Source organism: Panthera leo, chromosome A3 (assembly GCF_018350215.1).
Source record: "Panthera leo isolate Ple1 chromosome A3, P.leo_Ple1_pat1.1, whole genome shotgun sequence".
Lineage (NCBI taxonomy): Eukaryota > Metazoa > Chordata > Mammalia > Carnivora > Felidae > Panthera > Panthera leo.
Genome location: NC_056681.1, coordinates 73,960,249 through 73,987,872, shown reverse-complemented (window position 1 = coordinate 73,987,872; position 27,624 = coordinate 73,960,249). Strand labels below are relative to the sequence as shown.

Genomic DNA, 27,624 nt, shown 5'->3' with positions numbered 1-27,624 from the left:
CTGCCTCCCGGAAGTGAAGCCAGCTTCCCTGGAGCCTGCTCCTCTCGGAAAGGGCCATTTGAACAACGTTTTCGATTGGCTGGGAAAGGACAGTACTGGATCAAAAGATAGCCTTCCGCCTATTGGCCCGGAGTTGCTAGGGCTGAGAGCAAAAGTGTAGCCATTGGCTGGAGGCCATAGCAGGAATCTCTACATTCTCTTTTCCTAGAAGTGCGTGGGGGCTCACGCTTAGAAATGGTGCAGTGGCGTACGCGCAGTGGCTAGTCTTCTCTCGGTAAGGCCTTCAGAGGCTTCGGTTCGCCGTTGTATACTTAGCACCTCAGTGCCAACGATATTCAAACCCACTGGGCCAGAAGCGTTTGTAATTAAAGGGTTTGAAAATACAAAGATAAACAATGTAGCTCTGGCTCTATCTGGAGCTCAGGGCTCCAAGTGGGTCTTTAACCTTTCATGCGTACATAGAAAACACTAGAATTAGGAGATTTTCAAGGGCAAAATGGAAGTTAATATTCATTTAAATAAATGTTTACATAAGCATTTTTTAAAAAATGTTTTCTCATCATTGAGAGAGAGTGTGAGCAGGGGAGGGGCAGAGGAAGAGGGACAGAGGATTTCAAGTGGCTCTGTGCTCCCAGCAGAGAGCGAGATGGGGCGGAATTCAGGAACCCTGAGATCATGATCTGAGCTGAAATCCCACGCTTAATGACTGAGCCACCCAGGTGTCCTGCATAACAAAATTTTATGTCAGATAACACCAACTCAAATTTTAAATTAGGGTCCATTATGGAATGGGTCTTCAAAGATCATTGCCAAAGTGCTTGGCGTCCCAAAATATCTTCAGACAGCCTTATATATTGTTGCAGTAAAATTTCAAGATCTAATTAGCTATATCAGTTCATGAATCAGGCAGCATCCTATATGTCAAGTAGTAGAGAGCTCCAAAGGTCTACAGGAAATTAAAGATTTTTAAGGTAGAGAGTGGAAAAAATGGAAATTGTTAGCAAAGAATCCATTGTTTGAGGCAAGGTCACCCTCCTAAGTGGAACGGAAAAGATGTATCAGTAAACTTCCTAATGCTGACCAAGAAATTCCCATGTTAACTAGTTAGAGGTTACATTTCTAAGGAGCTGAAACTACAGTTTAAGTCTTGGTTTACTGACTTGGGACTTAACCTAAGTGACACCATTTGGGGCCTGTGGCTTTCTTTTTAACGATATATTTACATAAAAGGGATTATATTATATGTACAGTCATGGAACTTTTTTTCACTATGAGGTCACTTTTCATATAAAAATACAGAACTCCTTTCTTTGCAGCTGCAAAGTATTCTATAAACTACCATTTCATTATTTTTAGCTTGTGTATATATACACACACAATATCTTAGTGAATGCAGAGATGTGATGATTACTCTGCAGTCTTTTTCTTTTTTTCCCTCCCTGATTGGGTGTACTCTACCATTTTTTCCTTACAAACTGCTGAAATAAATATATTTGTGTCACTAAGAACGGTTGATTTTATTGACTATTCTAAGGAATAAATTCCAGAAGAATTGCTAAATCAAAGTATATATGTCTTGATTTATTTGACTAATCTTCAATTGCTAGATTAAATTACTTCAATTTTTTAAATTCATAAACAGTCTGTAATGAACATCAATTTTTGAACCCAAGTCTCATTATTTCCTTTGAGTAAATTCCCAAATGGAAAATTACTGAACTTCTTTTAAAATCTTTTTGAAAGGGGCGCCTGGGTGGCTCAGTCGGTTAAGCGTCCGACTTTGGCCCAGGTCACGATCTCACTGTTTGTGAGTTTGAGCCTCACATCGGGCTCTGCTGACAGCTCAGAGCCTGGAGCCTGCTTCGGATTCTGTGTCTCCCTCTCTCTCTGTCCCTCCCCTGCTCATGCACTCTCGCTCTCTCTCTCTCAAAAATAAATAAACATTTAAAAAAAATTTTTTTTAATCTTTTTGAAAAATGTCTTTGCCAATCTACTAGGTTAAAAACAAAACATAATTTTAATTTCCATTTTTAAATTTGAAATTGAGCATTGTTTGACATTGATTAGCCTTTGCATTTGTTCCTGGATTATCTTTACATATCCTTTGACCATTTCTTATTGGGATTTCTTTTTTATCTATTATTGATTTATAAGAGCTTTTTATACCCTTTGACACATGTTGCAATGACATGTTTGTCATTTGTCTTTTCATTTAGTTCATTGTGCGTTTTGCTGTATAGAAGTTTTGTATTTTCCTTGTAGACTTTAAATGGGAGGTTATAAGTTAATTATTTTCCTAAGTGGATAGCCATGTTCCAAACACCACTTGCTGGAAATGGGTGTGATAGAGTGTTGTTTTTTTAACTACTGAGTAGAGGAAAAAGGAAAGGAGGATATCATCATTCTTAGGCTAAACCATTGTGACACCAGACAAGGATTTCTGTGGTGTTTATTATTCTCTTTTTCTGTTTTCTAAACCAGCTTAAAATAGAAATCCCACTTTTGTTCTGCCAATTCTCTCTTTTCATAAAGAAGCTGCTTGTATGGTTTCTAATGAGCCTAGAGGCCACAGAGTGCTATTCAACTGCACTTGGCATTACTTAGCATTAGAGTCTTCATCTTCAGTCTCTTCCCAGTGCTCTCCCATTTCACTAGAAGCAGACAATAACTGGGATGCACAAGCTCTCCTTTCGTTTATTTTCTTAGCATTATTCCTGAAGGTGGGTGGGCTGAATTTCTTCAGGCCTTCAATTTCTCTCCTTTATTTCAAAACATTTTATTATTTCAACTTTCCCTTCATAACGTAAGGCTTTTCATTTCATTCACTAGTTGGGATTCTTAAAGCCAGTATGCTTATACAGTTTAACAAAATATGTTCAATATGTTCATCGTGAAATAACACAATCTCAAAAGAACAGTGCACATACTCAGGGCAACCCATGTGGATGCACTGGAGCATGAATTAGAAGATGATGTGGTGGGGTGGGGGGGGGAGGGAGGTGGGGAGCCTGGGTGGCTCAGTTAAGCCTCCAATTCTTGATTTTGGCTCAGGCCATGATTTCACGATTTGTGAGTTTTAGCCCCGCATTGGGCTCTGCATTGACAGTGCAGAGCCTGCTTGGGATTCTCTCTCTCCCTATTGCTCTGCCCCTCCCCTGCTCACTCAGTCTCTAAACAAACAAACAAACAAATAAATACTTCTAAAAAAGAAGAAAACAATGTGGATATTTGTTGTGTGTTGTGCATTTTACCATAGGTCACTGTGTTCAGTCAGGTAGTGTTTTTCATGCTTCATAGTAGTGCAAAGCATAGTCATCTCTTGAAAAATCACAACTTTTTATTTTGGCAGTTTTATTACTTTTTATCTACTACATATGAACAGATTTTCATACTGAAGACATGTGTTGTAGGAAAAGAGACCAAAATAGATAACACATACACACATATATATGTACACTCCTCACACACACACAGACATATGTATACAACCTCCCCCACAATAAACATACACATATATACATACATCTACAGTACTTGTACCTGAGGGGTGATAGGGGTTTAATTGTGGAACACATATAAAAAGCACTTGGGGGACGCCTGGGTGGCTCAGTTGGTTGAATGTCCAACTCTTGATTTTGGCTCAAGTCACGATCCCAGAGCTGGGATCAAGCCCTGCATTGTGCTCCGTGCTGAGTGTGGAGCTTGCTTGGGATTCTATCTCCTTCTCCCTCTGCACCTCTCCCCTGCTCGTGCTCTCTCCCTTTCTCTAAAAAATAACAATAAAAAGCCGTTGGGACCTTGGGATGCTTGGTAGTTAGTAAATTCTCTGTACATATTAGCTATTCTCGTTATGTATAGTCTTTTTCTTTTTTTAACCACTTGCAACGGGGGTGGGGGGCGGGTGAGAAACAATTCTCTTTATTTTGCCTTTCTCCTTTCACTGCCAAGTCATTTGTGTTCTTCGCTACAGTTCTGCTGAAATCTGCTTCTTTCCATCCTCTATGGGAACTGAGCCTCTGCCTTACAAAGTGGTTAAAAAGTCCAGTCTTAACATGACTGCGTTCCCCCAGGTTTTTCAGGGACGATGTAACAACTAGAAACATTTGTGTAGTGCTTTGTAGTTTACAAAGGGATTTACATCTATTTGACTCAGTGCAACCTTGAAAGGTAAGTAAAGATGTTACTAAGATTTTCCCCATCTTGTAGGACTGCTAGGATTGCTGCAACAAAGTGCCACAGACTAGGTGGCTTAGATGACAGAATTTTATTTTCTTGCAGTTCTGGAGACTGGAAGTCTGAGATCAAGGTGTCAGCAGGGTTGCTTTCTTCTAAGTCCTCTCGCGTTGTGTCCTAGATGCTGCCTTCTTGTTGTGTCCACATGGTCTTCCCTCTTTACCGTCTGTACCAAACTTTCCTTTTCTTATAAGGGCATCAGTTGAAGGGGAGCCTGAATATAGTATCCCAAAATGTGGCACTTTCAGGATACTGATTATTTTGAGCTAAAGGCAAGTGAGAACTCTCTGCTCTCTCACCATCTGCAAAGCAGGGCATAAATTTGCCCTGAGAAAGGTACTCTCCCCATACCAGTAAGAGGAGAGGTGAGGAGAGGATTCTTGTCACTAGAGATGAGGAGTCAACTCTGAGATGACTTTGCACAGACTTTACAAAAATAACCCTTGTCTTACATTAAGAAATCTTCATCCCCCGCACATATTTCCCAGTCACTTTTGCACAAGTAATGCACTCTAGAAGCCCCAACCCTCTTTCCTTTGTCTAGTCACTTCTCCACAATTTATCACCTTTTGTTAAAAAGGTATATAAGCCTCCAAGTCTGTTGCCTCTTTGGCTTTTTTCACTTCTTTTTTGTGAAGCCACCATGCACATACAATGCACATACTTAAAAGTTAAGTATTGATAAAATTGGATGCCTCCTCTCCTGTTATTTTGTCAATTTAATTTGCTCAGCTACTAAACCGAAGAGGGTAGAGGAAAAGGTTTTTCTTTCCCTCTGTAATCATACTGGATTAGGGCCCCCTGCCAGTGACCTCATTTTAAATTAACCCATTTGAAGGTCCTGTCTCCAAATACAGTCAAATTCTTAGGTAGGGGGTTAGGAGATAGGAATTTGGGAAAGACACAATTCGACCCACAACAGGTGGGAAAACTGATACTTTTGGAGGTCAAATTTCTTGCCCAGATTTGGAGCAAAGTCAGGGCTTACACTTCCCTGTACTTGATACTTAAGCAACAAGGTACCTTCCAACTTTCACATTATAATATATCACAGAAACTTTCCCATACCAATGAAAATATTTCTGCATGATTCTTCTTAATGTTATCTAGTGTCTTAGCTTGGACTATCACAGAACACCAAAGATTAGGTAGCTTATAAACAACAGAAATTTATTTTTCACAGGTCCTGAGGCTGGGAAATCCAAAATCAAAGAGTCAGCAGATTTGGTATGTTTGGTGAAAGCCCACTTCTTGTTTTATATAGATAACTTGTCTTCGTGATGGGCCCTCACAGGTGGAAAAAAGGGAGCTCTCTTTGGATCCCTTTTATAAGAGAACTAATCCCATTCATGAGGGCTCCACCCTCATGACCTAATCACCTGCCAAAGGTCCCACCTCCTAATACATCACCTTAGGGGTTAGGATATCAACATATGAGTCACAAACAATTCAGTTGATATTTATTGCTTTCCCACTGTGTAAACATAACACAGTTTATTTCAACAATCCCATATTGATCTAGGCTGTTTCTTACACTAAAAAATAATTCTCCAGTGAGCATCCTTGTAACTAAGACTTTGCACCTAATCTTTATCATTTTGTGAAGATGAATTTCTACAAGAATTGCTAAATCACACAGTATGCAGTTTTTAAAGACATCTATACCTATGAAGGTTTTTTTAAAGTGAAAGTATTGTGAATTCTGCAATAATAATGGTTAAATGCTAAGTAATTCTTACCCTTTTTATTATTGTTTTACATCCATGAGTCCACACATCCACACACATGCAAAAATATATCTCAGATACATTGGTGATTGCTAATCCAATCAGACTATGACCAGAGAAATGATTGTGAATTCTGGAGGAAGCAGACTCTTTAATCTCACAAATGCATCTCCCACACCAACACAATACTTGGCAGTAAAAGACCCACAGTGAATATTAGATGAATATGTGAATGATAATCTGCATACATAGTGCCTCATATTTGCCTAAGAGTAATCCATGGTTTTTTTCTGCCCCTGAGAGTAAGAGAATAGGTATGACTACTGGCAGAGCAGGGTTTTGCAGGTTTTTAAAAAAAATATTAACAAAACATGCTTGCAGTGCAGATCAAGTGGTTTTAAGTTATTATTAGCAATATGCATAAAAGTATCGATGCAATAGAAGTGTCATCTTCACATGTAATTTATCGAACATCTAAAACATCACTAATGAACTACCTAATTGCTACTCCAAATGGTACTATTTCAGCTTTCAAGTAAAGAGAGGGGGAAAAAAAGGTCACTGCTTTAATCCTACAAATTGCTTTTATCCTGGCTATAGAAAGACTTTTTAGAAGTTCTAAATTGTACGTTCTTTGCAAATATCTTTTCTTGATTATTTGGTCTATGTAACAGCAAAGGGATGGAGGAAGTTTCCATGGTTTGGCAAATAAATAATTACCCACCATATCTTCAAATTCTCCAATGAATCCTTAGATTTTTATTATATTTGCAGGTGTAGCATCACAGATTTTTCATTCTCTTTCCAATGTCATTTGTTTTCTATTCCTTATAATCTATAAAATATTCAGCATCCTGATTTAAAATAGCAAAGAGGGAGTCCTGGATGTCTCAGTTGGTTGAGTGTCCAACTCTTGATCTCAGCTCAAGTCTTGATCTCATGGTCATGAGTTCCAGCCCCACATTGGGTTCTACACTGGGCATGAAGCCTACTTTTAAAAAGGCAGCAAATAAATAACAAAAATACAAGGACTTTTTTTCAAATCATGGCTAAAAACATTCATTTGGTATAAAACGGCATAGATTCAAATCCTTTATTTATTGAGTGCATACTATGTACCAACCCCTGTGCTCGACACTGAGAATAAAGAACTATGGATGTGGTACATTCTAAATTCCAAGGGCATGATAGTTCGCTTCTTTTCATTTTATCTCTAAATTTTCAGGGTCTTTTTGTGGCTTTTTATTTCACCTCCCTTTCTTTATTCATTATGGGGTTTTTTTCACTGTTTCATTTGTATGTGTGTAGATAATTTTCCTATGTGTTTTTCCTTCTTCTCTTTCCTTCTACCTTTTATTACCTACTAAGCTGACCCTTGCATTTGTCTTCCATGTGTTTTCTCATCTATTTTTCTGTTTTGGTTTCTTCTAACTATTACTGGCTTTGCGGAGGATGACTAATTCCATAGAACATGTTTTTATGTGACTTATATGTGTTTTTCATTCTCTTAAAAGCAGCTGCAGCCTAGGTGAATGGCTTCTAAATTTTTTTGACCAGATAGTACATCAGTAAAAAATGTCTAAATATGCCCCCTTAATATATAAATATATATTTACTAATGAACTACATACATGTACATATACATATATGAGTATGAACAATTATATAATATATAATTTAAAAAACAAAACTTGAAAAAAAATTGAAATAACCAAAGGGTGAGATAAAAATATATAGGATGAATTCTAATACTTTCTCCTGGGTGCCAGTGGATCATCTTGTGCACTCACTGTGGAAACCTCTTGGTTTTATAAACTTGATAGTTTGGTCTTTTCTCACTTTAAGGAGGGCACTGAGCATCCTGTTTACTCTCTAATACCTTTTAGAATATTCTGGGAGGAACAGTAAAGACAATTTTGAGAGTCCTATTTGCAGCCAAGGACATTGAGATCAAGACTCTCAAACAAAAAAGAGTAATAAAAGCCTCTTCCATCTTCAGAATAAGTAGAACCATCCTATCTGAGAACTTTGCTGATGTGGGAGGCAGTAGAGAATTGGGCATAATAATGGAACATTCCTTAAGTTTGGCAGGTAAACACTCTTTTACTTATTTAATAATTTGTCTATTGCTTTTTCTGTTGGAAAAGTAATATATATGCCCTGAAAAAGGCTCAAACATTATAGAACTATACAATGAAGAAAGTGAAAGTCTCCTATTTTTCCTACCACCTAAAGAAAACCACTGTAACTGTGTGGTCATTGGTCTCCAGATTAAAAAAAGGTTTTTTTTTTAATGTTCATTCATTTTTGAGAGAGAGAGAGAGACAGAGTGCAAGCGGAGAAGGGTCAGAGAGAGAGGGAGACACAGAATCCAAAGCAGGCTCCGGGCTCTGAGCTGTCAGCACAGAGCCCAACATGGGGATGGAACCCACAAACCACAAGATCATGACCTGAGCCAAAGTCAGACACTTAACCAACTGAGCCACCCAGGCACCCCCAGAATTTTTAAATGCACATTTTAACACATATTATTATCTTGTTCAACCAAAATGAGACCATTCCCATTTACACAGCATCTTTTACTTCATTTTCCAAGGGTATCTTTCAATATTAGTACAATAGATTGTTCTTTTAAGTGGATGCATAGTATTCCATTATATAGATATGCCTCTATTTAATGAGTATCTTGTTTATGCTCATGTCCAATATTTTACTCTTATAAACAATGCTACAATGAACATTAGTGTACATTATTTCTGCATAAGAATGCCAGAGTAGTTTCATAAAAGAGGAGTGGAATTCCAGGTGTAATGGTATGAAACATTTTTGGAACATTAAAATTTTCCATCAGTACTACCAAATTGCCCTGCAAAAGACAGTATCAACTGATACTGTCACCAAAAGATTATGTATTTATTTTTCCACACTAAAAACTGTTAGTGTTTTAGTGTTTTTATTCTGAAAGGTAAAAAGTATTTATTTGTTTTAATTTGCCTAATTTTAAAAAATGTTTCTTTATTATTTTGAGAGAGAAATAGAGAGCATGAGCAGGGGAAGGGAAGAGAGAGAGGGAGAGAGAGAAATTCCAAGCAGGATCTATGCTGTCAGCACAGAGCTCGACGTGGGGCTCAATCCCATGAACCTTGAGATCACGACTGAGCCAAAATCACGAGCCAGAGGCTCAACTGCAACTGAGCCACCCAGGCACCCTTGCCCGTTTTATTGTTAATGAGATTGAGGATTCTTTTATATATTAACCAGCCATTTATATTTGTGAGAGCAGTGGTTCTTTGTTTGGTTTCTAGTTTTAACTTTTTATTGTACAAATTTGCGAATACACACAAAAGGAGCACCATGCTTCAATAGTAATTAACATTCTTAGCAAACTCAGACACCATGTCATTTCACATAGGAATGCTTTTAAATAACACTGGAAGATGTCATTTAGTGCCCTTTGACCCAGGCACTCACCTCTAATTCCGTGGCTAAGCAGAAAATGTGTAAACGAAAGGAGTAGCAAGAGCCAACCCTAGATGTCCTGCAGCAGTGGAAACCAAGTTACTGATTCAGACCACCAGGTGGCAGACCACAGGAAAAGGAAAAAGGAGAGGAAGAAATGTCACCTACCAAGACCCAGCTCCAGGATGACCCAGAGATCTTAGAAAACTTGGTTTCCTATTAGTATTGAGGAGGTCAGGGGTCAGGGAAGATTACTCAGAGGCATTGTTTTAAACTATAGTAATGTACTTAATTATCTGATAGTAACATGGTTTATTATGTGATGCATTTTATTATCAGATAAAACATCTTTTGTTTTCTTTTTTTCTCTGTAAATGTTATTCTCATTCTTAAGGCCTCCAGGAATAATGTCATAATTGGAATTGCATCAAACCTATAAGTTAATTTGGAAAAAAATCAAGATTTTTATGATACTTATTTTTCTCATGAAAGAATGTGTTTTTGTCACTATTGAGGTCTCCATTTATATATCTTAGTAAGGATTGCAGTTTTCCTTATAAAGATCACGCATATCACTCATTCAGAATTTTACTTGGGGAGATATTTTATATATATTCTAACTGGATTTTGGTGATTTTACAGAAATATACTGATTTTTGCAGATTGAATGTTTAATTTCTGTATTCTTTTATTAAAAATAGCTATGAGTTCTTCCTAATTTTCTTGCTATACAATTATGTAACCTGAAAAATATCATAAAATTCTTGTATTTTTCTTTCCACCATTTATTTCTGTTATTTCTATTTCATGCTTCATTATATTGGCTGAAAATGATATAAAAATATAAAAAATTTAATAGTAATGATAATATAGCTTTACTATGTGTAATTGAGTTTTTATTCAGAATAGATACTTGTGTTTATTTTAATTTTATACAATAATGTATTTTTATTAAGAGTATAAATGAGTGTTGGAGTGCCTGATTTCGGCTCAAGTTATGATCTCACGTTTGTGAGATTGAGCCCCGCATTGGGCTCCACACTGGGTATGAAGCCTACTTAAGATCCTCTCTCTCCCTCTTCCTCTGCCCTTTCTCCCACTCATGCTTTTTCTCTCTCAAAAATGGAATTAATAATAATAATAATAATAATAATAATAATAAAAGACTATAAATGGGTGTTGATTTCATCCAGTGGCTTTTCAGCATCTACTGAGAGGATCATATGATTTCTTTTATTGAATCAATTTATGTAGTTATTTTATTAATGTTTCCTTATATTGTCAGTTTTTTATGTCTAATATTCATAAGTAGGTTTTGTCTGTAAATGTTTGGTGTGTCATACCTTTATTGGATTGTAGTGTTAGAGCTATATTTAGCTCATAAAAGAATGGGATAACATCCAATCATTTTCTGTGTTTTATGTTACAGAATAAATATATAATGATTTTTATCTGTTTTATTATTACTATTTTCCTAAGGCAGTTATGGAAACAAAGCTATTTTTAAATTTTAAAAATGAAAATAAAGAAATGCTTATATTACAGTAGAGACACTTTTACAACTCAGAACCTTAAAGAGCTATAATAAAGTTTATTTTCCCCACCCCAGCATGTTAAGGAAATGCCTGCCAAACCCATTATAAAAGATTATCTCTGTCTGAGTGTGCTATGGGTTATACTATTACATAAAGCAGACAAAATCCTTTGTTTTTCTCAGCTGTTCTGCTCAGTCATGGAAAGAATAAAATTATACCTAGTGATTCAGCATCTGAAATGTTATACCAAGTCAAAAGTTGCTGCCTATATAGTTTTCACAAGAAGCTATTGCATTTCTTAGGTTCTGGTAGGTAATAATAATATTCCAAGGAAGTCTTTCTTGGTTGAGGGTGGAAAGCAATAAAGAATTTGACTCAAATTTTATCTGGTTGTATAACCTGTCTCTGTAAGTAAGTCATGGCTTGGATAATAAAAAAGTAGTTGTGGTAAACTTCCAGATGAGTAATATTGATAAAGCTTCATTACGACTCTTCTCATCATGGATCACAACATTGTTTGACAGAACTTTCTGGCATAATGGAAGTGTTCTATTTCTGTGTGTGCAATGTAGCTATGTGTCCACTGTAGCTCTGAGGACTTGAAATGTGGCCAGTGCTGATGAGAAACTGAATTTTTATTTTTATTTAATTGTAATTAATTTAAATTGAAGTAGCCGCATGTGGCTAGTGGCTACCATAATGGACAATGCCGCTTCAAATATGAAATGTAATCAGTATGGATACATTAAGAACCCAAAATGTTTTCACCACATTTCCTTATTACGCATAAATAAATTTCACTTGCCAATATTTTGACAACTCAAAATCAATATCAGTCTCATCATTTATGCTTGCATTTTAAAAACTCACTTTAATACTTTTCTCCTGTCTGAGACATCTTTGCCATTCTGAGAAGTATCTGTTTTTCCTTTCACTCGCATTTTGCTATTGTTGCTGTCTTTTGTCTACATGCTTTTAGCTCTGCCATTAGGTGTCTTTGTAATTTCACATCCAAACCTTGTGAATTTTTGTTAGTTTCTTTAAATAAAGCGATTTGGTTCAAATACTGACATGAACAAGGATATGACATGTATAATGATGGATAATTATATCAATAAACTGGACATGGGTAAAAAAATAATCAAGAAGAGTTGGCAAAAAAAAAAATTTAATGAGAACTTAAGAATAGAATTGGCACTTTAGTATGGAAATTGCAGCCATATCATTGAATTCCTTTTCAAAGATGAAACCATTTCACTGAATCCATTACCGTAATTACACTTTAAACTTGCTAAAAATGTGCACCGGTATACACCAGTTTTACGGGCAGTCTCCACATCTAGCTCCATTGTTACTAAAATTTTAAGATTTGGTGATTACGTTGTTATTGTAGCAGTACTGCCTTGTGTTGCTTTTTGTATTTCCGTAGGAGTAATTTGAACGTATATTTGAAAAGTGTTATGGTTTCAAATGACCTAATAGGATCAAGGGATTATTTCAGTGAATTATCTTTTAATTAACAGATTGCAAAGTACTATTTTTAGAGAGGTTGGAACAACCATTCATTTGAAGCTAAAGCTTCATCATTTAATAAATTAATTCATCATTCAAGTCATAATCTTTAGCAGTTGAGAATAATGGTAGCTGCCTAAATATAAAAAACCAAAAGCTAATTTTAAATGAAATTATCTGTAACTGGAATCCAGATATATTTTTTAATTTGTTTAAATGTTTATTTATTTTTGAGAGAGAGAGAGAGAGAGAGAGAGAGAGAGAGAGAGAGCATGAGCGGGGGAAGGGCACAGACAGAGAGAGGGAGACACAGAATCTGAAGCAGGCTCCAGGCTCTGAGCTGTTCACACAGAGCCCGACCCAGGGCTCCAACTAACGAATGGTGAGATCATGACCTGAGCCAAAGTTGGACGCTTAAGTGACTGAGCCACCCAGGCACCCTTGGAATCCAGATATTTAAAGCATTGAAATATTGGACTGCATGGTTCCTTAAGGACCCAAGTTTCTATAAAGATGTTGAGACTGATGGTGGAGGCTACCTCTAAGAAAGATGAGAGAGGTTACAAACTCTTCAGGAAGGAGCAGAAATGAGATGCTACACCTCACTCAGAGCAATAACTGAGATTAGACTAACATTTTGATAAAGTATAATCTTACTTCCTTGATCCTCACCAACTCACAATTTATGATATAAAATTTAAGTTTGCATTGTTTCTTAGGAAAAATTTTGTTAACGAAATAATAATGTGAACACAGGAAATAATATAAAACATGATACAATTCTTTTTATCTGTTTTTGCATGCTTACTTGATTTTAAAGATGAATGTAGTATAAAATCATTTTTTTATGATGGCTAACAATACTAGCTATTTTTGCCTGCTTCTTCTTTCAGGTAAATTTCAGAATTATATTGGGGAGCCTGGGTGACTCAGTCAGTTGAGCGCCTGACTCTTGATTTCAGCTCAGGTCATAATCCCAGGGTTATGGGATCGAGCCACATATCGGGCTCCATGCTCAACTTAAGATTCCCTCTCTCTCCCACTCTGGTCTCTCCCTGCTCATGCACTTGTGCTCTCTCTCTCTCCAAAAAAAATTAGAAAATTAAAAAAGATTTTTTCAGAATTATTTTGTCAATTTCTTCCAGAAATATTTTTATTGGGATTTTGCCTAATAATTTAAAGTATATTATTTAACTGGTAGAAAAAGTGACAGTATTAAAATATTAGTCTTCTAAAATATAGTAACACTTTTCCTGTACTTAATATCTTTCAGGAAAATCTTCTAGTTTTTTTCATATTAGTGATATAATTTTCATTAAAGTTCATTAATTCATGTCAGCTGCTGTTGTAAATCAGGATTCCTTTTTAACTATATATTTTAAACTGAGTATTGTTGGTACATATGAATGTTATTTCAATTTTATATATTTACCTTATTTCAAGCATTTTACCAAACTTATAAAGTATTCTATATTCCTCTCACCAAAATGGAAGTTTCTTTTGTTGTCTGTTTTCTTTTTTTTAATGTTTATTTATTTATTTTAAGAGAGAGAGAGAGAGCATATAGGGGAGGGGCAAAGAGAGAGGAAGAGAGGGAGAACCCCAGGCAGGCTCCGCACTGTCAGTGTAGAGACCCACATGGGGCTCAAACTCACAAATCATGTGATCATGACCTGAGCTGAAACCAAGAGTCAGTCACCTATCCGACTGAGGCACTCAGGTGTCCCTGTTGTCTATTTTCTTATCAAAAGTAGCACCTACTCATTTCATACATGTCATGTTTATTAAAGTTTGAGACTTATTGGGGTTGGGACCACTGGTCTATCGCATATAGACAGAAGACTCATGCCAGCAGATTTAGGATAACAAAGGCAAATCACACTCCAGAATATCTATAAGTCAATTTAGAAACAGCAATTTCTGGGGGTGCCCGGGTGGTTCAGTCACTTAATCGTCCAAATTTGGCTCAGGTCACTACCTTGCGGTTCATGAGTTCAAGCCCCTCGTGGGCTCTATGCTGGCAGCTCAGAGCCTGGAGCCTGCTTTGGATTCTGTGTCTCCCTCTCTCTGTCCCTCCCCCCACTCGTTTTCTCTCTCTCTCTCTCACTCTCTCTCACTCTCTCTCTCTCAAAAATAAATAAACATTAAAAAAAAATAGAAACAGCAATTTCTGTTTAGACATTCAAGGATGCATAGGGGAGATTTTGTAGAGAATAAATCACCCTAAGAGTGTTCAAAATTTGTTGCCATAAACTTCTGAAGCTTTTGAAGAGGTTACTGTTATGTCGATGTGTTGGCAATAAAATAGGCATTTAATATTAACTGAATGAATGAAGGACTGAATGAATGAATGTATGTAGCACTTTGTTATGCCCTGAGGATATAGTGATGAGCAAAAATAGATCTTATGGGAAGATGCGGCATTAAATAAAATTAAATAAAGACTCACCCAGATAAATGCATCACCTGGTCTTGAAGTGGAGAATCTGGGGAGTCCAGAAATTGGGGCAGCCACAGGAACCCCCTTCAATGTGACCTTAACCACCACAGAAAAAATCTAACCCTATTAACACTTTTAGGGTTAATCCCTTTAGGGTTTCTCATCCGAAATCCCTGATTTGTGAAACAAAGTCTAGAAATAGACTTTGAGAGGGTCCTACTGGACACATTTGTCAAACAGATGAAAAACTAGGTAGGACAGCCCCTATACCACCACTCCAACTTCAGTTAGACACCTAACCTTTCTATTGCCTGACCAACTTTGTTCTCCACTCCCCATTTGCAAATCATGAAATACTCTCAGTGAATTTTCAAGGAACTACCAGAGCCTGAAACCTCAGTCTGTAGTATCTCTGAACAGCAGATCAGCTATTCCCATTGGCCAAGGACTTTCACTTGTCCATAGCCACCATTCAGAGTGTCCAAATCACACACTGGGTATCTCACTTGTACCGTTAAAACAAGACTGTCAAACTCCATGAGCCACTGCTTTTGGGTATAGCTTCATGGTGCTTAGAACTAAGAAGTGCGTGAAACTTACCTGATAACAGTTTGTGGACAGGAGTGGTTTCCAGGGAAATGTTACACTATTTTCACTTAGAAACAAACATCTTGATTTCCCAAAGCTCTGGTAGTTTAGGTAATAGTTTGGTATATAATCAGTCCAATCAGTCCAGTCAGAAAAGCAGAAACCACTGTACATAGTTCAAACAAAAAGGAATTTAATTCTGGCAAATGGTTACAAAGGTGCTGGAAGGGCTAGAGGATAGAGGGAGAGAAAAGAAGGCCAGAGACGAGAAAGTTGCTACTACTACTCAGGCTGGAGTCCTCCAGCTGCATTTGCTATTGGAAGGTTACCATATGGCCAGTGCAGAATTCCACCCTTCACAGAAGGGGCACCACTTGACCATTGAGATACTTCTACCACTGGTACCACACAAGAATGGCTTATTCTTTTCTCCCATCAGTAACTGCCATGGTCCAAACCTGACTGGAAGCCAGTTGGTGAAGGATTTGGGGTATGGAGTTATAGGCGTCCAGCCCCTGCAATTATAGATTATAGGAGGGAGATTGTGGCATTGTGCCAACAGAAATATAATAGCACATGGGGTGCCTGGGTGGCTCAGTAGGTTAAGCATCTGGCTCTTGATTTTGGCTCAGGTTGTGATCTCACGGTTTGTGAGTTCCAGCCCTGCATTGAGCAGGCTTTGTGCTGATAGTGTGGAGCCTGCTTGGGATTCTCTCTCCCTCACTCTCTGCCCCTCCCCCACTTGCCACACTCTCTCTCAAAATAAATTTTAAAACCATTAAAAAAAGAAAGATAACTGGCACAATAACATCAGTTAGGTAGATGCTAATCATTTGTAATCTTTTACATTTGGTAGAAAATTACTTCTGAAAGGATTGGACAGGTGTATGGGACTAATGACTTTCTGATTATTTCCTGAGAAATCTTGCTCTTGAGGCTTATTAAGGTAGCAGTAGCACAAGACAGATAGGGAGCCAAGGATGGTTGAGAAAGGAAAGAATGGACAGGACAGAACAGGTCCAAGGGCAGATGTCTGGCTATTAACTTGAGAGGCCAACATGCATTTTGAAAAAGACTCCATCTTTCCAGCTAGAAAACATTTTGCCTCTGAAGTTGAGGGTTGAGGTAGAAGAACAATGAAAACCTTTTCTTTTGTCTGAGTAGCAAGAACCAATGAGCTTCATAAGAAGGAAGAAAAATCTAGCTTACTAAATATGTGTAAAGTCTCCTTTATACTAGAAGAAAAATGAGTCACCAAAAATATAAAAGCTACATAAATTAGCATCCTTCCATGTTTTTAGATAACTAAGTGAAACAGCATAATAGAGTTATGTCCCAAAATTAACTTCCTTTCATATTCCACCCAGGCATGTCCATTTGTAAAAGGCTCCCATTGCCATCGGTTGATACCTGATGTGGAATTTTTTAAACTTCTTTACATTTCCTTTACCCTCACTCTGATTCACAAAATGCTTTGTTAGAGTTCCCTGGAATATTGTGGCTTATCTGACTCAAAAGTGAGTTCATTCCTATTTTGTTAGTTGGCGTAAACATTCAATGAGCAATGCTGAGCAGGATGATATTCTATGAGTAATTATGTATAGATCATTTCAAAGATTGTTTTGAAAATCCTACTTTTAGTAAAGTGCATTTAAATTTTTGAAATCTTAGGAACTTAAAACATTAGCTTTTAAAATGAACTTTACTCCTTGCCAGGGTAAATAAATATGAGTATAGACATCTTAAGCTAATGACTATATTTTGTGGGGTACCAATCTGAAATGTTGTTCTAGAGACTTCTTTCAGAATTATGCAATGTTTTAGAATTACAGAAATTGGAATGGATTTCTAGAACTACTTTATTTTTTTAGCTGCCACTTGCTGTCATATGAAATACATACTATATAACCAATGAACATTAATATAAAAATAATAAAGTAATTTTATGTATATGTGCATTTAAATTTTCCACATGTGATCAAAGGAAGAGTATTTGGTCAGGTATCTTTCTTAGGTTTATGCACAATTCTCTCTCAGTTCTTATGGATCTGAAGGAGTCAACCCATTTGACAGTTAATCCTCCTAGGAAAATACTGGAGAGATGAAAGCTGTGGGTTGAGTTATATTGGTTTGTGTAATTTAAACTTCCTCCTCTCTCCTCTTTGAGGTAGTAGGGTGAACATTCAAAACACGCTCGTGGAGTACTGCATAGAGATCCAAAGGGGTCATTTCACAGACCACCTGTACTCACTTCCATTCAGGCAAACTGCACAGGTGTGGCTCTGCTGTTTGTTCAAACGATGAAGCATATCCATACCCATTGTGGTAGGCAGAATAATGCTCCCCAAAGATGTCCACTCCCTCCACCTCCAGAAACTGTGAAAGTGTCACCTAACACGGCAAGAAGGAATTTGCAAATGTGATTAAAAGTCTTGAAATAAGGGGATTATTCTAGATTATCCAGTGAGCTCAATCTAATAATATGGATCTTTAAAATCGGACTTTTTCCCAGTTGTTATCAGAGAAAGATGAGACTATGGAAGAAGGGTGAGAGAGAGATGCAATGTTGATGATTTTGGAGATAGAGGAAGAAGGCCACAAGTCAAGAAATGTGGGCAGCCTCTAGAAGATGAAAAAGGCAAGGAAACAATCTCCCTTAGAGCCTCTAGAAAGGGATATGGCTGTATTGATTGATGCCTTGATTTCAGGTCAGTGAGACTTGAGCCTGATTGCTGACCTACAAAACTGTAAGATAATAAATTTGTGTTTTGTTTTTTTAAGTATTTATTCATTTATTTTGAGATAGAGAGTGGGGGGTTGGGGTCGGGGCAGAGAGGAGAGAGAAATCTTTTTTTTTTTTGTAGTGTTTATTTTTAAAAAAAAAATTTTTTAATGTTTATTTATTTTTGAGACAGAGACAGAATGTGAGTGGGTTAGGGGCAGAGAGAGAGGGAGACACAGAAGCAGAAGCAGGCTCCAGGCTCTGAGCTGTCAGCACAGAGCCCTACGCAGGGCTCGAACTCACAAGCTGTGAGATCATGACCTGAGCCGAAGTCGGACGCTCAACCGATTGAGCCACCCAGGCGCCCCATAGTGTTTATTTATTTTTGACAGAGAGGGAGAGAGAGAGACAGAGCATGAGTGGGGGAAGGGCTGAAAGAGAGGGAGACGTAGAATCCAAAGCAGGCTCCAGCCCGACGCGGGGCTTGAACTCACAGACCGCGAGATCATGACCTGAGCCGAAGTCAGACACTCAACCGACTGAGCCACCCAGGCACCCCAAGAGGAGAGAGAATCTTAAGCAGGCTCTGTGCTGTCAGCATGGAGCCTGACGTAGGGCTCGATCTTGCAAACCTGGAGATCATGGCCTAAGTGGAATTCAAGATTTGGATGCTTACCAGACTGAACCACGCAGGTGCCCCTAAATTTGTGTTATTTTAAGCCACTAGGTTTGTGGTTATTTGTTATTGCAATAGAAAACTAATTACCCATAAAGCCACTGCCCTAAGCCCACTGCTGCCTTGGCCATTCTGACCCTTCCCTTGTGACTCTCAATCCAGGAACAAAAGGGGAAAGCCTGACTTACTAGTGTTCCCTGGAGCCTTGTTTGGACACTGCAGCCAACTTTTAATTCTGACTGGGCTGTGCCCAAGCTTTATCACTTGTGAAATATTTTTACCATGACTTTTGATTCCTGGGCCCTAAATCAGTGGCTTTCAAACTTTGCTGACTGTTTTGACTCCAACCCGCCTGAAATTTTGATTTCAACCTGGGACATGCACAACTCCCACACACGCATATAACTCAAACCAATGTTTTCTGAAGCAGTGCTTATCTTTACTACATGCATTGCACTCTGATATTTTCAGTTCTATTCCCTTCCATTTTTTAATGTAAATTGCAACCCACTAAACTAATTTCACGATTCATTAGGTTGCAACCCTCAACTGAAAAACACTGACCTAGATCATGACAATTCTATAGCCAAGACGTAGAATTTTTGCTGGAGAATGTATTCTGTTTAATTTTAAAAGAAGCATAAATATTTGTTCAGAATTTAAATTGTTTCTATATGTAACCTTAATTTATTGTTACTAAATGTTATTTATTAATGTACCAAAATTTATTAGTTTTCTCAAAGTGAACATTAAGCCCATGATAGTTTGTAATCAAGCCTAATAGTAAGAGAGAAGGACCACAATAGGGAGGGGGTACATTCTAGAAACAATTTTTAAATGAATAAATAAATACAGGGTGCCTGGGTGGCTCAGTTGGTTAAGTGTCTGACTTCGGCTCAGGTCATGATCTCATAGTTTGCGAGTTCGAGCTCCACATTGGGCTCTGTGCTGACAGCTCAGAGCCTGGAGCCTGCTTCAGATTCTGTGCCTCCCTCTCTCTCTGCCCCTCCCCCACTCACTCTCTGTCTCTGTCTCTCAAAAATAAATAAATGTTAAAAAAGAAATTAAAAATGCTTTAAATGAATAAATACAGTCATTGGGTGCATGTATTTAGTGTTCTGCTTTTCTACACTCAACTTGTTCATTTCTGCTTTTAATTTTAATATTTCCCTTTTTCTTGCTTGCTTTATTAGCCATGCCCTTTCCTAGACTTTTTAGGTTAATTTGTTGCATTTCTCTCCTTTTTTTTTTATTGCTATTTATAGCTGCAGCATTATTTCAAATGCTTATAGTTTGTTTTAGTATCCCTTTATTTAGAGGTCCTGGAGGAGTTTATACATGTATTTAAAATTGTGTCTGTTCCAATTCAACTAGCTTTTCTAGGTGTTGGTAGCAAAAGGATTTGGAGATTGTTATATATTAGTTAGCTTTCACTAGGTTATGAACAAACAACCACCCAACTCCCAGTAGCTTATGACAATAAAGGTTTATTACTCAATCACTGCACATATTGCCTACAGCTCTGTTCCAGGATCTTCATTCCAGGATCTGGACTGAAGGAGCAACCTCTATGTGAGACATACTGGCTCCTGGCTAAACCACAGGATGCTTCTTAAAGCTTCTGCTCAGATGTGGGGCATACATCACTTCTGCATATATCCCATAGACCAAAGCAAGTCATAAGGCTAAACTTGACAGCAATGCAGTGGTGAACATAACCCTTTCATATGCAGAGCAACACATAATAGGGAACAATGGTACAATCTACCCCCTGTGTGCTCCCCCATAATGCTGCAACCAGAAGGGCTTTTCCTTGCCTCTCTGTCCATTCAAAACTCTATTTTATTGTTGGATTATAGCTGAGATTTACCATGATAACATTTATGCTTCCTTTTTTAATGTATCTTTAATCACACTATAATGCTGTTTGTCTCCCTTAATGCTTTTTGCTATAAAATCAGTTGTGCTGAACATGTTTTTATAGGCCACACATGGCCATGGCTACCATGGCTTATGACAACATTAAGAAAACAGTGTTTTTCTAGCTTGGCCTACACTCACAGCAATGCAAGACTTCATTTCTTTCTCAGACCTCAACAGGCACTGCATGTGCTTCTGCAAGGAGTCCAGGGGTGCCCGGGAGGATCCTTCTTGGTACGTATGCAGCCTGGGCTTCTAGCCTGCTGAGAAGAGAGCAGTGTTCCCTGCTACCTCCAGATGTCTATACAGCAGCACTGTTTTGCACATCTCACACCATCAGAGACTCCAGAGATTTCACCCTTTTCTAAATTAATAGGTATCTCGGGGCACCTGGGTGGCTCAGTCAGTTAAGTGTCCGACTTTGTCCCAGGTCATGATCTTGCTGTTCATGGCTTCCAGCCCCACGTTGGGCTCTGTGCTGACAGTTCTCCTGGAGCCCACTTAGGATTCTGTGTGTCTCTTTTTACCCCTCCCCCAACTCATGTACATGCGCTTGTGCTCTCTCTCTTTCTCTCTCTCTCTCAAAAATAAAAAAACATTGAAAAAAATTTTAATTAATAGCCATCTTTCCCCAGAGCTTTAGCTCCAGTTTCCAGTTGCTGGGACACCATTAGATAGAGAATAATATGATTAATACACTGTACCATACTCAAAATTACTCTGAGAGTCAAATCTTATATTTCAATAAGCTTCTCTCTCCCTCCCCCCTCACCTCCCTTTCCCTCTCCCTCCCCTGTCTCTTTCCCTTCTCCCCCACCCCCTCTCCCCTACTCCTCTACAGGATGCTCCTCTGCTGTTGAGGCTTATATAGCCTCTAATAACCAACTCCACCCTGGAATTTGTGAAACTGATGAAATTTAAACATCAGGTTTTTATTATGCCTGTACAGACACTATGAATTGTAAGCCATTCCCCATGGTTTATTAAAATTTTTCTTATTTTAAACATTTTATCTCAATAATCACACACGGGAAAAAAACAATAATATAATAGGGCTTATAATGAAAACCATTGTCTACTGCTCCATCCTCTCCCACCCCTAATTCGATTTCCCAATAGGAACCACTTCTAATTGTTTCTGTTTCAAGACTTTTTGGTGGCTGCTTCCCTAGTTCTTTTTTTTTTTTTTTTTAATGTTTCATGTTTATTTATTTTTGAGATAGAGAGAGAGATGGTGAGTGAGCAGGGGAGGGGTAGAGAGATAGGGAGATGCAGAATCTGAAGCGGACTCCAGGCTCTGAGCTGTTAGCACAGAGCCCAAAAGGAGGCTTGAACTCAAACACTGCGAGATCGTGACCTGAGCCCAAGCCAGATGCTTAACTCAGTGAGCCACCCAGGAGCCCCTCCCTAGTTCTTTTTTTTTTTTTTTTTTTTTTTTAATATACAAGGGGCCTTTACTGCTATTTCTTGATTTACTGGTAAATCACAGCATTAGGTGAAAAAATTAGTTCCCTATAAAGGTTGGCGTTTATATTTTCTCTAGTAACCATATTTAAGTTTTCCATGTTTAGTTCATAGGTTGCTTCTAAAAATTGAAAACTCCTAACAATAATAACATACCATAACAATGTAAATATTGTAATTATGTAAATATTGTTGACAGGAGTATTAGATACTAAGATTTCATTTTCCTCTCCACAGGGGCCGTTACAGATCATGTAAAAGACTGTTTAAATTTAAGATTTGAGTTTTACTTGGCTGGTTTGATTTTATATTTCCATCTCTTTTCACTTATGCTGAAAATCTTGGTTCCAATGATAATAACATAATAATCAGTACTTAGAGCTCTATGTTACTCTCTTTTCCCCAAAAGTTTTATTCTCAAAAATGTCAAACCTACAGAAAAAGCTGAAAAAAAAATAGTATGATAAATGTCTGCATATCTTTTATCTGGATTCATAAATGGTTAAAATTTTTGCCACATTTGCTTTATTTCTCTTTTGTTTTTGTTGAGTCATTTGGAAGCACATTGCAGACAGCATGACAATTCACCACTTGCCTGTCTCTCCTACAACAAGGACATTTTCTTATAAAACCACAATTCCATTATCAGACCCAAGGAATTTAGTATTGACATACTGTGGCATGACCCATATCCAAATTTCCCCAGTTAGCCTCCAAAATGTCCTTTATAGCTTTTTTTCTATCCAGAATTTAACCAAGGCTCACTCGTTACATATAAGGGAAATATCTCTTTAGTCTCCTTTGTTGTCCCTTGCCTTTTTTTTTTTTTTTTTTTTTTTTTTTGGTCTTTTTAGGACATTTGACAGTTTTGCAGAGTCCAGGCAATTGCTTTGTAAAAGAATGCCCTATGTTCTGGATTTATCTAATTGCTTTATCATGATTAGATTCTTAAGATTCAACATTTTTTGTAAGAATATCATAGTAGAAGAATGCACTTCCCACTGCATCACATCAGATCTAGACACATAACACCAGTTTATCTCTTTAGTGATGATGCTAATGATCATCTTCAGATGGAATCAGCTAGATTTCTCCAGTGCAAAGATACCCCTCATATTTGTAATTCACAAATAGTCTGTGGGGTGATTCTTCAAGACCAGGTAAATATCCTGTTCCCCAGTCACCCTTGATTCAATAGTTTTAGCATCCACTGACGACCCTTGCCTGAATCAGTTACACCAAGGTTTTAAAATGATGATTTTCCATAGTATTTTTTGTAATGACTGCAAAGTATACCAAGTCTTTAGGGTTGTATCATCATTTATTTATTAGGTCCCCTATTGATGAATATTTAGGTTGTTTGCAGTATTTTGCTTTTACAAACAATGCTGCAAAGAACACCCTGGTATCTTAATGCAAATGTGCAACTATAATTGTTAGATGAATTCCAGGAAGAAAAATTGCTAGGAAAAAGGTATTTAATATTTTGACAGATATTGCAATGTTACCCACCCACCCCCCTGCCACCCAGAGAAGGGATACCCATCTACATTCCCACTATCAGTGCATAAGACTGCCTATTTTTCCAATTCCCTTATTTATTGACTCTATATTTTTGCTTTATATGTGCCACCACCTCCTATTTTTCCAGCTCACTCTCACTATACCTTGAGTACCACAATTCTGCTCCTGAAACCTACAGACCATAATCACCTTTTCACCTCTCTTTTCTCCTTCCCCAGTTTATATTCCATGCCCCATCACTATAACTACTCTTTTGCATACTCTCTCCATTCCCTTACTCCTCTCTACATTTACTGTACTTTCTGGCCAAACTCCTACCCAGTTAAAAACAACTCTCTTCCTGTGTCACACCCAGCAGCCAAAAGTGACTGGAGAAAAACAACCACACAAGAAGATGCTCACTATAAATTCATGGTCTCATCTTCAAATGGGCCTTTAATAAACTCCCAGTACATTCTCTAACCTCTCCATCTTTCCTAGAGGGCTGTTTCATTTCTTTTCTCTCTCTTCAACTCTCCAACATCTCCTGATCCCTCTGTTGATGATTTTGCTTTCTACCTCACTGAGAAGAGAATTTGCACAGCTACCAACCACAGCTACTGGCCTACCAGCATCGGCACCCACATATTCTACTTTCTTTCTTGTAACTACGAATATAACACGGGTTCTCCCTTCTCTTTTTTTTTTTTTTTTTTTTTTTTTTTTTTCAACGTTTTTTATTTATTTTTGGGACAGAGAGAGACAGAGCATGAACGGGGGAGGGGCAGAGAGAGAGAGGGAGACACAGAATCGGAAACAGGCTCCAGGCTCCGAGCCATCAGCCCAGAGCCTGACGCGGGGCTCAAACTCACGGACCGCGAGATCGTGACCTGGCTGAAGTCGGACGCTTAACCGACTGCGCCACCCAGGCGCCCCTGGGTTCTCCCTTCTCAAGTCAGCCCCTGCAGTTGTGCATTGCCTTCCAGCCACTCAAGGTTCTCTCTCCAGCAATTGTTCTTTCCTTCTCTGGCCTCATCGATGACGTTTTCTCCCTACTGAATGATTCCCTTTGGGAGCAAACATTCTGTAATATCTCCCACTTGGAAAAAAAAATCATCTACTGACTCCATGTCTCTTCCAGCCAGTGCCTCCACTTTACATTATTATAGTGAATACTGTTGTGCTCCCTCAAGAGTGCTTCTTCAGGCCCAATACTCCCATGCACCAGCTGCTGGGAATATCAGCCGCTGTTACCTCACAGCCACATCCCTCACTAGGAACACTCTCTTGGTTGCACGGAACTACCTCTCCGGAAGTTGTAGCCCCTATTAAGAGGCAGCCCATCAAATGACTGGCCTGGCTGAGGCAGGAATACAAAGCCTGGCCCCCTTGTCTCAATTTGGGACAACTCTGAAGAGTCACCCCCCTCCAGAACTCCCCACAAGATGACCGAGGCCCCAGCTGAAACTTCACTAGGCTCAGCTTCTCCACTGTCTAGTCTTACCTCCCTCACTTCCTCAGAGGTATCTCTCCAATAAGCTTCTGCATGCAACATGACACCTGGGAATTTACAAGTAGGGAACTCACTGTAAAACAATGTTCCAACAGAGGCGGTCCTATCTTCCAGTAATTGTGACATTTACAACATAATTATACAATTTTTGTTTGTTAAAAAAGCCGTTTGTTCTGTAGAATTTTCCATATTCTGGATTTGGCTGACTGTGTCCCTGTGTGTATTCTTATTTCTGATGCTTTCTACAAACTGGTAGTTATATTAGAGTATAACTAGTATGATAGTTATACTATACTAGATTAATTAGATTCACCTTCACCCGTTTACACCCGCTATTCTGAAACTCTTTTTTACGTTTCTATCCTACCCTGTGAAATTTAAATACTGATTATCTGATGCTAAGAAGAGATAAAATCAAAGCTCCCCATGATCAAGAGAGATCATTTATGATTGCACTTCCTCCCCCCAGCTTCCAACCCCCTTCCACACACACCCACACACAGACTTGATAAATGCAATCAAAAGGCCTTCCAAATGCTTACTGGAAACTGGGAACAAATAACTGGTGAATGCGTTTACCTAGGTTTATATCCTTAAACACCAAACACCTTCGTCCCAAAGCAGAGTTATGATTATCTTGTTCTCATCTGTAAGGGAACCAAAGAAAGGATTATTTGCATACGGAATTCCATGTTGTTACTAATTTTAAAAGCCATCCTGGCTTTCTTCTGTCAAACGGTTTGATTGTGGATCACATTCTTTCATCGACAGCTGGTGTATTCTAAGTCAATTAATCAACATGCATTTATCAAGCACCTGCTGTGTGATCAACGTCATTCTTGGAGAATTCATGCTGATTAAATTCTCTGTAAAACAATTAGGAAGCTGTATCTTATTTCTGCTCTGTCCCCATCCCCACCCCCAATTTACAGAAATACATTCCCAAATCAAATAGATGCTCTTTTTATAACAATTTACTGTTTTGAATTATCTATACCCTGCTCCATTCTGTTCAGAGTTGATAACACTCTGGACAATTATGATTTTTTTCGGAGGTACTAAAAGCGCTTTTGCATAAATGTATACCTGTTTGTGTAATTATGTTATCTTATGTATCTCTTTTAAAGAAATTTGTTTTGTTCATTTTATTTTTTTTTATTAATGTCATTACAAGTAACAGAAACGAGCTAGAGCTGGCTCAAGAGAAAATAAAAACTTATTAGAAATCTATCAGGCTTTCTCATGGCATCCAAGAAGAACTGAACTACCAACCAGGCCTCTGGAAGAGCAGAAGACAAGGAAGCTCTGGGGACCCTGACAACAGCTGCTCACAAACCATCTCTTTGGAATTCTGCCATTCAAATGACTCAGAGCCAAACATCTCTGATCTCTGGGTATCTCAGTTCAAAATTCAAATTCCTGGGTGGGAGAATCTGATTGGCTGAGCTGTGGTCAGAAGGCTGCTGCTGCTCCAATCAAGTAAGGCCAAGAGACAGGCTTGCATGCTCTATATGCACCTCTCCAATACAGAAGCCACCACCAGCCACATGTGCCTTTGGTGTACTTGAAATGTTGCTATTCCACTGAGGAAATGGATTTTCCACTTTGTTATTGGTTTAAATTTCAAAACTGAAGTGATGTAAAATATTTTTCCATTACCTGTAACTTCATTATTTGGGTAGAGCTATGTTTCACTTTAACTGTTAAAAGTTACCATCTGAATTGAGATGTGCTGCCAGTGGAAAACACTCATCAGATTTTGAAGACACTGGTAAAAAAAAAAAAAAAAAAAAAAAAAAGGAAAATATCCTATTAATTGTATTTATTTTGATTACATGTTGAAATTATAATATTTTAGATATCTTGGGTTTAACAGAATATTAAAATTGCTTTTAACTATTCTTTCTACTTTTTAAAAGTCTTACTGTGAGAGGATTTTAAAGTATATATGTGGTGCACATTGCATTCCTCTGTACAACTATAAAGGATCTGTTTCTGAGGACCAGGGGCAGTTCCAAGATACTGGATAAAAAAAATCTCTGCAGAACAGCTAACTTCAAAGCAGTCAACCACATAGTACCAAATAACACATAGAGATTTCTGGGATAACCTAATGTACTTAATCAATAGTGGAAAACATCTCTTCAGCATCGTTTGACTACTTCATTGCAATATTCATTATATCATTAAGGAATATTGAAAGCTGATAACTCAGGGGCATCTGGGTGGTTCAGTCGGTTGCGTGTCCCACTCTTAACTTCCACTGAGGTCATGATCCCAGGGTCATGGATCAAGCCCCTTGTGGGGCTTTGTGCTGAGCATGGGGCCTGCT

At 38.0% G+C, this 27,624-nt stretch overlaps 1 long non-coding RNA gene across 2 annotated transcripts; it reads left to right on the top strand.

Moving 5' to 3' along the window:
- The first annotated feature begins 42 nt into the window (after nucleotides 1–42).
- LOC122216068 lies at nucleotides 43–27,070 on the top strand. Of its 2 annotated transcripts, none has more exons than XR_006200676.1 (4): nucleotides 43–274; nucleotides 18,007–18,202; nucleotides 20,983–21,046; nucleotides 21,654–21,767. It is a non-coding gene; the product is annotated as an uncharacterized LOC122216068 (long non-coding RNA). The 2 variants fall into 2 exon arrangements; XR_006200675.1 differs by lacking the exon at nucleotides 21,654–21,767 and adding an exon at nucleotides 26,467–27,070 and having other exon boundaries at nucleotides 44–274.
- Nucleotides 27,071–27,624: the final 554 nt, after the last annotated feature.